Below are 14,378 nucleotides of genomic sequence, written 5' to 3' on the forward strand. Positions count from 1 at the left end.
CATTTGCATGCAGATTACTAGAACACGAGTCTACCCAACCAATGGACAAAAAATAAAACCCGCGGCAACACTTCAAAAGTAACCCAATTCCACGGGAAAACCACGGACCTGGCAACCCTGCAGCTGTCTGTTAGAATGCATACATTTGGCCAGTTTCTCATCTCTGTACGGAGTATCTCGGTTATGAAACCATGCGATGATGGCACTATTATCCTGCTGATCGGAATAGCTCTTGGAGCTGTGTGGGAGCAGCTGGGGCGATCTGGCTGCAGGTGTACACATACACACACACACACACACACACACACACACACACACACACACACACAGAGACACACTCAGTGTCTCTCTCTCTCTGTTGGAGATTCACACCATTGTTGTTACATCTGTGTATGTATCAGCCCTCTTCAGCTCTCTGCCTCCCACCCAGCAGGTGCAAGCACTTCTATAGAACCAAAAGGCTTCAGCTTTGTCTCTCTCCATACACTACTCATCTACTCATCATGGCCCACATAATCCTCCTGAAAAATGTGATATTATGATCACGTACTGTATGTGAAAAACAAAACAGTTTGTACTATAAAGTTTCTGTTTACTGTATGATGTATACTAAACTGTTGTTTTAAATGATGAGTTTCTACTGTAGCAGCACTACTTTCAATGAATGACGACAATCCTGTAATGACTCACAGGACTGTTCGTACTTGTGGTTTGCCGGATGTTGAAGATATAGCGTTTAATTAGTTTCAAAACCCGCAAACATAAAAACCAGGCACGTGCATGAGCAGTATCCGCGAGCGCAAAAGCATCCTCGCGAAGGAGCATTCCTGCTCTGCGTGCACAAATGTGGTCCCACGAGCGCGGTGCTGTGACAAGTGCAAGCTCGACCCTCCCTACGCTCTTGCAACTGCTCAACACTCGCTTGCTCACTTGTCAAATTGACTTTTGAGACTTTGGAGGCGGGGATGGAATAGACAGTGGCTGTCTTACTAGTGTTGATGCTGCTATTTGGGTAACGCTAGCGGACATTTGCTAACATCCTAAAGCTACATTACTGTTCTATTCTGGGTACATAAAGCAGCCTTCCTGACCTTGAAAATATACATTTGGACAACTATGTTGCCTTACAACAGCAAACTAACTGCAAGCTAAATACACAACACATTACGATTACCATTATGATTACCATTAATATCTACAGCATCCTCAAGTAGGCTACAATTAAACCCACTTGGGTCGCAGGAGAGCCCGCACCATCGTCCATCTTAATTTTCAGGATCTGCAGGAGGGTGAATGCAACAGAACCACCTGCCCTCTGCTTGGACAGATTGACCTGTGAAAACAGGGTCAAAATTCGTACTCCTAACTTGTAGTTTGTAGCTTATAACTTCAGTGTCACATAAACACGTAGGTAATTTGTTTCTGTCTCTCATGTAACTTCACTGTCTCAAACAAACATTGGAGATTTGTGTGTCTGTCTATCAGACTTTGGGAAACCTCACTGTTGAAAATATTCCTGCACAGATTTTAATTACACATGCACAAAATATTTCTACAGCTACAAAACATTTTTATTCATGTGCAAATTATATCTGTGTGCATAAAACTTTATCACACATTCACAAACCATTTAACGAGTCTAAAATATTAATGACCATTATTTGATTCCATAGAGCTTGCACTTGTCACAGCCCTGTGCTCATGGGACTGCATTTGTGCACACAGAGCAGAAATGCCTTCTTGTGAGGATGCTTTTCTGCTCGCAGATATTATTCTGTGCACTCATTTCATGTGCAAGCACCTGGTTTTTATGTGTGCCTGTGATGAAACTAATTAAACACCATATGAAGACCCACAGCTGTACTTGAACATCTTCAGTTTTGATCTACGATGTTTGCTGCACATCTTGACATTACAGCCCAAAGGTCATTTTTAAAGTGGAAAATGTGCTGACTGAGGTAAGATCCCCTCAGCATTCTGCCATGTCGTTGCCATTGGTGTCACACCAGCAGACCTGCCAACACTCCAGTTTTTCACGGGTTTCTCCCGCATTTCAAGGGCACCTCCCAGCACCCTCCTGTTTTGTTTTTTCTCCTGGAAAGTCATTTACATGGCACTTAAACTTTATCATGAATAATTGTCATACACTGATCCATAAGTTTTGTATATTTGTCTGACGTTACTCAAGTTGCCAGATCGTCTATGAAACACAATCTACATGCACAACCCACAAACTACATACAACTTCAACCCATCTGTCACCACAACCCGACAACCTGGTAACCCACAACCCGATTAAATGGGCGTGTGCACAGCTGCTGTCTGCACAGGTAGAGAGCAGCTAACCATTCCACCTAAAGAATCCAAATACACCTGCAAAGTTAAAAAGAATTGGACTGAACAGTTTCTATGAATATAAATTGATATGTGATAAATTGATGTTGATGTTTTGTCATAACATTGTTTATTTATTCACTTATTTATTTACTATCCACAACAGCCCCCCACCCCCTCACTGAAAAAAACGTATTTTGAAACCTAAATGTTGGCAGGTATGCACCAGACAATATGCATGTTTACAGAAAACCTCTGTCAGAATGAATTCCTTGATTATTGTGTTATCTAGCCTGGAAGGTGTATCTGAGCAGCTGAGTTGACACTGCAGAAAATGAGAGACATGGCAGATGTCAAAATAAATAGATATGCTGACATAAAAGACAGCTCCGAAAAAACAACCAAAACTAGTAAAATATTTTGCGTGTTTGTGTGTTAAAGATTACATCATGTAGAATAAGACAGTAAGAGTAGAGTTGGAGTTCATGCACTGAATATATGAATAGTGCAAAAATAGGATTAGACCTTATTTCATTTACAACAAGGAAAACGAGAAATCAAAAAAGTTTTTCTTTCTTTCATGAGTAATTTCCACTCAGTTGCCGATGTAAATCAGCACTAATATGTCAAATTCACAAAAAAAAAACCTTAAAAAAAGATGTCAAACCAAGTCTTGCTGATTAGAAATAGAGCTTAAAAATAAAACCAAACAAGGCTTGTCAGACTAATTTCAAAGTTCACATCCCAGAAAATCTCATTCATCAATTAATGTTAGGATTTTCTTTTGATTAAAAAATTGTTTGCAGCTGTTGTATAACTAACTCATGGACTTCTTCCACCCCTAATTGTGCAAATGAGTCTCCTGTCTGGAGAAGCAACAAGTATGCAACATCTGTCCAGGTTTGGTGCTGATTCACAGCCAGGTCTGCTCCCTCAGCCTGCAGTCAGCTCGATCCTGCTGTGTGCATTCCAACTTTCTCCCTCTTCCTTGGCTTATGATTAATAAGACACGTCTAAGGAGTGAGTGTGTGCTAGCATTTGTGTTTAGACTTACGCTGGGTGAAGAAAGTGGTTTTCCCTGAAGAGGATGTTTGAACATAAAGGCCGTGACCTCTCAGCACCAGTCCCATGACCCCTCAGCTCAGCATGTTCGGCCCCTGCAGCCCTGTAAACACTCACAGAGCTCCAGCTTATCTCCAGTCACAACAGTAAACAAGGCACTGTTGAAAGGAGATAGAGGTATGAACAATGAGCCAAGGTGTTTTCAGTCTGATCTGCCGCCTCTTGTTGAGACTGCAGGATGACTGGCGCAGTTTCTTTTTGAATGCAGATTTGTAAGGACAGACTTCAGAGGGAACAAAGGTCACAGAAAAATATGATCCCTAGCAGCACACAATATACAGACAAAAACACATTCTGCAGACAGACAGGAACCATTTTTAAAAGCATCCAGTTTGTTTTCTACATATTGAAGATACGAACTATGGTCCAATTTGAGAGGAGACAATGAATTTCAACATGGTACCTATATAGACCATTAGCAACATACAATAATCAGACATAGGAAAGACAGGACAACAGACATGCTAAGTGGTGATATTTGAAACAGAACAGCGTCAACACAAACGATTAGATCTCACCGCAGCACTTCCTCTCTTTCAAGCCCTTCTGGCAGGGACAGCTGTGTGTGCGGCCTCAAAATGAATAATTAATGTAAATTGGAATTGTTAGCAAGAGTGGCAAAATCACAAGGGCTCAGACTAATTGGCAAATGTTTTTTTCGCTCACTACCTTGTTGCCACTGGTAAGAAATTAAGAATAGTCGAACATTGAGATGTGGTTTGGGCTAGGGTCGGAAGAAGTAGAACAACCAAATGAACAGATTCATTTGAGACAGAATTCAATTAGAATAATAATAACTCTAAAAGGAAAGTATTGTCTGAGAAACTGTACAGGAGCCTTGACAAATTGAAAAATCGAACCACGATAATTGTACAAACTCTCATTTGTTTGGTACTTGAAAATGTGTCCTTAGGTACAGGCAGAACTTAGTCTACCACCCACAAAGAGTATTTTGATTACATGTTTACAATGTGAAATCCAGTTAATGTTTAACTTGGCACGTTAATTTAAGAATCTTAAGCATAGCTGTACGTCAAAATGAAGACATCATGGTGAGATAGACTGTTGCTAGAGAATATGTCGGTGAAACAAGGTCATTAATAACAAGAACCACAGTGATTCTCTATGCTAAAAGAATTTTCTATACACTGATACTGTATATAGCGTAACCCGATAGCAGTCATTCAGACATGTCTCCAGACTGGGAGATTTTGCACAGAGAGTGTTGTTGGATTCTTTTCCTCCTTGTCATTTCCTTTGCTTCCTTGCTTGCTGCAGAATTTTTTCTCCTCTATTCATCCTGAATTATTAAAAAGTGTTGTGATTCCCAGTATGATTGTGAATCTGGGGCTGCAGCTCTCAACTGCGCAGTCACATTTGCTTGTTTTTCTCTCTCCTCACGGTGTTCACCCGGTCTTTTCTCGTGCTTTCTCACTTGGTTCACAAGCCAGAGCATGATGCTGCAGTCCTCACACCCAAAATCTCACCTTGAAGGGGTAAGAGGGGGAATTTTAGATGATGAATACTCAGAAAGTCGTGTCTGCCCTCGTCTACAGAGCAAGTATTATTCGTCTGAATCTGTATTCAGGTCAGGGTGCTTTTCACAGGGGAGGGGAAAAGGAGGGAGGGATATTTTTTTTTCCCCATCGTGCACCAGCAGCAGGACCCAAATTGGCACAAAGGCTTGGGCAGTTTCTCCAGGGATAAGCATCCTGTCTGTAGCCTGACTCCCTAAGAGGGAAACCTGCCAGGGACATCCATTCACCACAACACACGCCCGTTGTCTTCTCAAACATAACCAAAGACCCAAGAGACCAACACATTCGTCCCCCCCCGCAGCTGACCTGCCACCATGGCCAACGACCCCACCTCTTCTGTTTTTCGCACTCCTTCAGATTCCCATGGCTGCCAAGCTTGACGTGCCAATGACTCTCTGGCACTACAGAAACCACAGAGGCTGCCCCGAGAAAAGGTTATGAAAACAGCTGCTGGCAGATGAAAAATTCATACAGTGTTACTATATATTTGAGTATCCCCGCCTCATCTCAACCCCCCTCCCACCCCTCTCTCTTTCCTTCTCTCTTTCTGGATGATGCACGGATGACACAACAGTCAGTACAGCACATGGGTCTGGGGCTCTTTTGTCTCTGATCTGTGGGAGAATATTAATGTGGTGTGTGCTGTCTGAGATGGATCAAACTATTCAGTAAAAAGAGGGATCTTTATCTAAGTCCACAAGCACTGGGTTGTAGTGATTTTAATGTGGCACTGGCTGGATGTACACTCTAATAGGCCAGTGCAGAAAACATGAGAGGGATCCTCAGAGAGGCACGATAGAGGAAGATATGGAGTGAGGGAGGGGAGCGATAGAGCGATACAGATGGCTAAAGAAGCTCTTTCTATAGCTTGCTGAACTACTGTGGTTGCAGCTGTATTTCTTTAGTCCTCACTTGCCGAGTTACTTCCAGCGCACATGTATCTCTTCAAAAATCTTTAGTGTTGACCATCCTGCCTCCACACTGATGTATTTTTGTTCTCCATTTTTTTCTTAACTGACCCGTGGCAGGCTTGAAGTGTACTTGATGTTCACTATTTAATGAGTTCAGTAACTTGTATCTGGGCAGAACTTTAAGTGGAAACATGTGAACTCATAAAACATTGTGATACAAAACAAATAAAAAACAGATGAATCGCTTTATTACTGTAAGATGATACTGAGAAAGTAATTTATTTTATCTAAGTTTAGGAAGCCTGTGTGGAATACATTGGAAAGCTCTGTAACACACAACAATGATAATGTTGCACTATCCTTTAGGATGTGTTATAATACGCTTCAGACAGATGCTTGAACTTCAATCATACACAGATTTTTTCATGATACTCAGCACCCAGTCCTTGGAAATATGACATTTAATTGAAAGCACAGAAAGTTCAGGTTGGCAACTTCATTCCCTTCTAAATTTGATTGTGTTAAAGTTTTTAGGAGAACTATCTCCCTCCCTTAGGCACACAAAGCATGAATGAGCCCAACTCACTATGCTTAGGCATACTGTGGTGGGGTTATCCCAGTCCAATAAACAGTTTCACCTGTGTGTGCGAAGGCAGTGCATATAGATAGATACTGTATACAAGATATGTAAGGGTGAACATCTGCCAGATCTAGTCAAGAGAGGAGATTAAAATAAATAAAGTTTAATTTTTATAATCAAATGATAATATCAGCTTAACAATTTGAGTGAAAAGTTGAATCCTTGAAAAATGTACATGAATATCAGAATATCTTTGTATTTGGTATGTCCCCTTTTTGCTTTAATGACACCATGCACTCGAGTTGGCATGATCTCCACAAGTTTGTGCAAAACCTGATGACCCATGTTATTCCAACATGATTTGACAATGTTCCAACGACCTTCTTGTTATGTCACAGAATACTTGGCTTTCTCAGTCAAGTGTCCCCATAAATGGTCAGTGGGGTTGAGGTCAGGTGACTGTGGAGGAAAGTCCATGACAGTCAGGACTCCTTGGTCTTCTTTGGTCTTCAAGTAGTTCTTGCAAAGCTTTGAGATGTGTTTGGGGTCATTATTCTGCTGCAGTATGAATCCTTCTCCACAAAGATACAAACCATAGAGTGTAGCATGTCTCTGAGGAATGGAGTGGTACTACTCCATGGTCAGGATGTAGTCAATTCAAAGCAAGTGTCCAACTCCAGAGAAGGCAAAAGACCCCCAGACTTCAATATTCCTATCACCACGTATCACTTGCAGTTTGATACACTGTGGTATAACTCTCCTGTTCATCTCCTTACATACATCCTTCTGTTACTGCCAGAAATCTCAAACTTGGATTCATCAGTAAATAGGACTTTTCCCAGTCATCCACTGTGAAATGCTGGTATTTCATAGCCCACCCCTAGCGTTTGGCCCTATTTCCCCTCTTGAGAAGTGGTTTAGAATCTGCTACTTGTCCTCTGAGATACTACAAGACAGCCTTCTCTTGACAGTACTTTTGCTGATTGGAGTCCTGCGTTCCTTATTTAGCAAATTCTGTATCTGTGATGAAGTAGGTTTTCTGTCTCTCAGGGAACTAAGCTTGATGTATTGATCTTCTGATGTTGTGGTCACTTTTGGTCTGCCTGATCGTGCTTTGGATACAACTGATCCAGTTTCTGCAAAGCGTTTCAGAGTACAAGTATAATAACTCAAAAAAGAAGCAGAGTAATGGACAGCGCAGACATTGGAGTGAAGTGTACACTTAATTCTGTGAGCTTTGACACCAACATGCTTTCTTCATAGTTTCAGTGTTATAAATGGGTTTTCAATAATGTGTGCTATAAACACGCAACCCACTTCAGAAGAAATGGTGCCATTATTTCCACCGCTAGCAATGGAAATCACATTTGCTTTAAGTATTAACTTGTTCAAGTGTTCGGTAATGGGTGGTATTCTACAAAAAACACAGAGGGGATGAATTTAGCATTAAAGGCCACAGGGATTATGAATAGTAGTTTAATGAGGCAGTAGGTGGATGTCGTGGGACTGTGCAGCCCAGAGCAACTCAGAGTGGAGTCCTTTATTCCGATCAATGTATGCTAATGAGGGAGCAACGGAGGTTGTCCAAGAGAAGGATTGGAAAATGAACCAGCGCTACAGCTACAGTAAGGAATTGGCAACATAATGATAATGCTTTTAAATGAGCATTGAAAGACTCGGGCTCCTTGTGGCACTAAATGTATTCATCTGGACTATTAGTTATGATGCAGTAATCGGGTCTTGGCTACAGGATATGATAATAGACCTGTCAACTCTCCTGTTTTTCCCGGGTTTCTCCTGTATTTTCATCCCCTTTCCCGCCGTGCTCCCATTTCGTAATTTTTCCTGTAAATCTCCCATTTTGCCCTTTTTTTTATTTTTACATTTATACCCAGGGCTATAGTCGAGACTAAACGCACATAAAGACCGTTTACCCTCCTCTCAAATTCTTAAATAGCCTTTGTGCAAACTTTCATTACGTCACAGCTGTTAGCTCAGACTGGCTTTCTATCGCACTTTCTGTTGTAGATTCTAAGAGTGCTTGTTTTGTTTTCCATTTGAACATTGTATCCCCATATGAGACACTAAAACAGCTGTTACTGTTAACAAGGAACGACAAACAAAGCACCGCCCACTCCTGCTACGTGGGTGTTTAAACCAGTCTGCATGCTGAAGCTAGCAGGCAGTCTGGAGCCGCTTTCATGGGACAGATGAATGAATCAGAGTTCAGAGGATGAAATATGACATTAACACGTGTGGCATCAAATAATAATCTGTTAGGGAAAATACAACAAAGTAAGTAGCTTGCAAGAACTCTTCAGTGAAGCTTAAGTTTTTTTAATTGACATTAGTGTTGTTTTAATTGTCCACTTTAGCTGGCGCTGCTGCTTTACATGACAGTAATGTTAATGTAGCTTGATAGTTTGGATAGCTTGACTGCTGATGCATTCCTACTGTGTTGTTTGTCCACAATTACTGTAATTAAGACCACACAAGTTAAAGTTCTGCTTCATGCTCTGTCAAAATTTTAAAAGGAAGGCTTTTTACATTTCTGGAGAGTGAGTGAAGGAATTGGGAGGGAGGAGTCAGAAGTGAGGAAGAATTGCAGGATGTAATGGTGTGGAAAGAAAAACAAGGAGAAAGTAAAGAAGACACAACTGATTCAAGACTGAAAGAAAAAGTTTAAGGAGGAAAGAGAAACACAGAAGCAGCCCATGTGTCAGGTGATGGAGAGACACATGAACACATTCAAAGCAAGAAATTTTAAGGATCTTACACCTGTATCTAGATGAATTACTGTTCTGGTAAATATTTTTGAAGGCACATTCTGTTTGCAAAATGACCAAATGCAAATTCAAATGTAAACTAAGGGGCATGCCCACCAACAAAAGTCAAAGCACAAGATTGAAACCTGCTATAAAAGGACTTACAGATCTTTTAATACAGGCACGGATACTATATAACAACTCTAATAACTTGATGTTTTCTTAAGCTGTTAAAAGGTTGTTGAGCTCAGTAACTGTACCTTAATGAAATAGGTGAAATGCTAGCAAAAAAAAGATCTCTGTGTAAATATTTAAATACTTGGGAAACTATTTTCCCATTCCTGACATGCATGGTTGCATATTAGCAACCATGCGTTTCGTAACGTGTGTAGGGTGGACTTTAGTGTTAGGTCTGTTAAACATAAGTGTGCCCAAGAAGCCACGAAGAACACGTCAACCGTCCATTCGATTACAGCAGGGAAGGCAGAAAAGGCACCAGGTGATTAGATCTCTGGAGCTGAGAGAGGAAACCCTTTTTACTAATGTCAAAATTGTGATTAGGTGAGGTCCTGGAAAATCTCCCTTATTTTCAAAGCCCGGTGTTGACAGGTATGTGAAACAAGATAGCATTTAGAGCTGTGTTCTGTCATTAAACACTTCCATCTTGCTCTGGAGATAGCCTGTGGCTTCACTTCTCTGAATGATAATCAGGCTTCTCAGACACGTCTGTGCATTTACTGTAGTCTTTCAGAGAAATATTATATTGCATCTATCTGTGCTGGTTACCAACAGTATGTTAATGCAAACACAAGCTGTCTATGTGCACCTAATCACAACCCAACATGGAGCAGAGAATACAGAGTTAGAGCATCAGAGGAGCAGCTAAATCAGAGCTCTGCAATGAAATCCAGAGGCCTCTCCTCCCCAGGGCATGCCTCCAGGGCTGGATGTATCCACAGTGAGGCACTCTGTGATCAGCCTCAGTTCAGAGAAGACTACTGTACAGAGGTTATCATGCGGTGGTTGGAGTGGAGGTAATGTTGGATGGGTGTGGTATTACAATGGTGAAGGATAGAAAGTTAACGGCAGAGATACAGAGGCTGTTTTCAGTGCTTTAAAGTTTCCTTATGTGCAACTCTGTCAGATGATTTAAATATTGTTTGATCTTTCCTTTCTCTCTGTTTATCATTCAAGCTTCTCTCCACCTCATAGATTACCACTCTGGGCTTCCTCTTCTCCACTTATCTCCCCTCCCTTCCTCCCTCTTTGTTTGTCTCCCACGCCATCAGCTACTGCGCTTTGCAGAGTGGAGAAAACACTTGTTTTGACAGCTATGATAACTGACTAAATGTCATATGTCTGGAAGAAAGGGATCTGCAGTGTAGGATTGGAATTCATTGCACCCGCTTTCTTTCTCCCTATCCATCCTTTCTGCTGTTTTTTTATGTATGTGTGTATGTGTGGGTGAAACAGCTAGGGGTGGGCCCTGCACAGTGTGCTGTGTTGGCTAGCTATGTGTATGTGTGTGAATGTTTGTCCCTTAATGGTTTGCCTGTGTCTGTTACTCAGGCAGAGTGAATATATGAGCAATCATGTGCGTGTTTGAATTTGCGGTTGTGTGTGTAAATGGAGCTCAACTACAAATAGTTTCTTGTTGAGAAAGATAAATGAGGTCTCTATGCTTTGACTTCAGCTTGGGCCGTTACTTGTTTCCACTGTTTACTCACATGCAAATGTAAGCTTTACCTACAAAATAATAGAATAACACAATCAAAAAGCACTCCATAGTGAGTGTCATAAACCCAGGCTTAGTATGAGGATAATAGCCGTTTAAAATTCACGCTCTTTGATGTCTCATGAGAGACAAGCTTAATAGGAAAGGCCAACTGTAGAATACATTATTTCACTTACGTAGAATTACTGGCATATAAACATGTCCTGCTTGTTATTAAAACCACCATCAGATCTGTCAGACATCAGGAATTCAGGAAGCAGTGGAGAAACATATTTTCTGACACTAATGTAGAAGAGATATGTGGCATGTATGTTGGAAATTGCCTCAGCCTTTTAAAATATTGAATTAATGTGCTCCAATATTCATCATGTGCCTAAATATGGTGTTACAGAAGGCAACTTCAAGTCCAAAGAGCCTTGGGTTATCATATCTGATGTCTTTTCTGCGCAGACTCACCAGGCTGGAGGGGGAGGGCTATGCACTGTTAACTGGCATCTAAAAGACTCCCTTAATGTATACTTAATGGCATCCTGGTGGTCAGAGATGCAAGAAAAAATCATTCGGTACAGAACTAATTGCAGCGCCAAGTTTTGTTTTGATTCACTTACAATGTGCTGATAGTTTTTGGTTATATTTTATGGCTATTAATCCAAGACCGCATAATGATCTTGTATTCAGGGATGTTGTTGGAAATGAAAGAACAAGCGGTCCTTGAAGAGACTATCCCGCCCTGCTCCACATACACATACACATTTGCTTTTGATACTTGTGAAGAGATTGTACTGACTTACATTCATTACTCGGAGGCTTACTCCTAACCTTAACCTGAACAACTACATGCCTAATTCCATCCCTAAAGGCCACAGTATGCTTTAAACAAAGGAGTCTAAAGAGGAAATAACTAATCTGAATGGTCACACTGAAAGGTGGGGCAAAAAACCCTGCCATCATAATGTCATCAAGGCCAAAGGAAAAGGGAAAAGGTTTTTTCTGACGCCCTCACTGTCACCACGCAGAATTCAAATGCGAAACCTTGTGGGGGTCAGGTTTTTGTCCCCAGATGGGAAGTGAGTTTCTCCCCACACCGTGATTAATACAATTTCCCACACACATAAACATGCAGAATGGATGCAAGACCCCACGATATCAGTTGGCTACCACATGTCCCCAAAATGTCGTAGAAAAACATACACAAACATAGACACACACCCTGTCATTTCTATTTCACAACTTTACACTGTCTGATCCTTGTAGAAATCTACCTTTTTCCTTGTTAGCTCACAAGTTTTAACAGGTGTTGGTAAGAATGACAGTGAGGTGACATCACATTATCAGTGTGCAAAAACACTTCTATTTTTGAATCTGGCAATGCCTTCTATTTTTAAAATGTGCCTCTTCACTAAACAGATAAAAAGAGAGGTGTTGCAAAACAAGATGATGGGAAGAGGGAAACCAAGCATATCCATCGTCTTCAGTGCAGCACTGGGTACGGATATTAAAAACATTCAGCCCTGTGAGATGAGTTGGAACTCTATCTTAACTGCACTACACAGCTCGCTGCCACAGAGAACAAACTTTCTGCTCTTTTCATGACTCACTGGAGTTCAAAGCTGAATCAGTTTTTCTGGGTTGTACCTCTTTATTTTTTTGCTTTAAGTAAGATTTTGACCTAACTAGTCATGATTCAACACTAAAGCACCTTGGGATATGATTATACATCATCAGCGGTGTGTTTTGTTGGACCTGTAACCACACCCAACAATGATTTCATGGTGTAGCAGGGTGTACTGGAAAAGAAATTCAGCCCTTGACTGATGGCCAGGACACCTCTGTGTACTGACACCACCTGGAGTACACTTTGACATCACTGCAGCAAGGTAAGAAATCAAATCACTGGAGTTCAGAATAGACAGGATTTTCAGCTGGTGTCAAATTGCTCTTTAAGATTATATTATTGGAAAGCTGTAAATTGCATTTTTAAAATATGGATTCAGCTCACAGATCCAGCAAACAGGCTACCAGGTGAGATGTGTTTATTTAAAATCTGGCATAACTAGCTTTTAATACTTTATCATTATCAAGTAAATGGGATTATGCTGTACGCTGTTCTACAGATATGGCTGCAAAATGGGGAAGATTTTACAATCAGAAACCATAAATGCAGAATGTTGAGAAAGACATTAATATCAAGTGGCCCCATGTCTCATCCTCTCCAGATGGACTGGTCAGTTGGCTCTGTTGTGGGATATTGGAGATCAAGTGCCCCTTCACAGCCAAAGATGACACTGGAGGACAATACAAGAACCAAAGGAAGTAGTGTTACCATGACTACTACCATCAAGTGCAGTGTCAGTTGCATGTCTGCAATATGAGACACTGTGACTTCATAGTTACTGTCCTCAGGATGTTGTCATTGACAGCTCCTAGACGGATAGTGAGTTTTGGGATCATGTTGCCAGCGCAACACATTTTTTTCCAGACATGTGTTCTGCCAGAGCTGCTGAGGAGATGGTTCAGGTCCCGTCATGGCAACACCCACCTGAAGATATGACTGTAAATCCCTCCTGTCCTAATCTCTGCTTGAAGTGGACTGCAGTTTGAAGATATGACTTGGTGTGTGGATTTAGTTTTGGTTTAACATTGTCTATAAATTTACATTTGCTGCCATATGTAACTTTTATCATTTTAGATTTAGTGCGATATTTAAGTTTAAATTTCATTAACATTATCCTTTTTTGACATCAGGTGCTTTATTTCAGGTTTATTTAAGGTCAGGAGGAAGACGGAGTGACTGTCTGGAAGAGAGTGATGTGTCTCTCTTTCTCTGCAGTCTGTGTTATTGTGCCATCCAGTCTCATTACTTTGAAGCCTCTGTTGCCCAGGATGCGTTCCACGATGTCAAGCACCTTCTTGTAAAGAGTGAAGACGAGTGTGCAGTGGCCTTCTTGTCTGAGCTGTTCGAGAAGGGCCAACAGAAAGACAAGTTACTCCACCTCTACAGTAACCAAAAGTTACTGTAGAGGTGCTATATTAAATTTTCCTTTGGTACAATATGTAATTTTTTCTTCAGCTGATATTTATTTACATTTTGCTACAACAGGTAACTTAATCACTAGTAAATAAACCAATTTTTATTAGACAAATATTTGATAACAATTGATTACAGCTATTTCTAAATGTAAGGTTACACAAAATATTCACACTTTTATGGAGTTACTTTTGCGTCTTTATTATGCAATCAAACAGAATAGGCTTGCAATGAAAAAACAGATTTGACACTGCAATCAAAAAATGACACTGCAATCAAAAAATGTTTTATCGCAAGTACAATAAATTTGTGATTAAAATGCCAATCAAAAAGTTTTGTTTGCAAATCCAAAAGTTTTGCTTGCT

At 40.8% G+C, this 14,378-nt stretch overlaps 1 protein-coding gene and 1 long non-coding RNA gene across 4 annotated transcripts in view; both read left to right on the top strand.

The window, feature by feature from the left end:
* Nucleotides 1-14,378, top strand: part of rtn4rl1b (reticulon 4 receptor-like 1b) — a 165,366-nt gene that overhangs the window by 16,291 nt on the left and 134,697 nt on the right. The window lies entirely within an intron of this gene.
* On the top strand, nucleotides 10,157-14,279 carry LOC121899220. 2 transcript variants are annotated; one of them, XR_006096653.1, is made up of 4 exons: nucleotides 10,157-10,284; nucleotides 12,393-12,862; nucleotides 13,202-13,598; nucleotides 13,731-14,279. It is a non-coding gene; the product is annotated as an uncharacterized LOC121899220 (long non-coding RNA). The 2 variants fall into 2 exon arrangements; XR_006096654.1 differs by having other exon boundaries at nucleotides 13,745-14,279.

Source organism: Thunnus maccoyii, chromosome 6, assembly GCF_910596095.1.
Source record: "Thunnus maccoyii chromosome 6, fThuMac1.1, whole genome shotgun sequence".
NCBI classification, from domain to species: Eukaryota; Metazoa; Chordata; class Actinopteri; order Scombriformes; family Scombridae; genus Thunnus; species Thunnus maccoyii.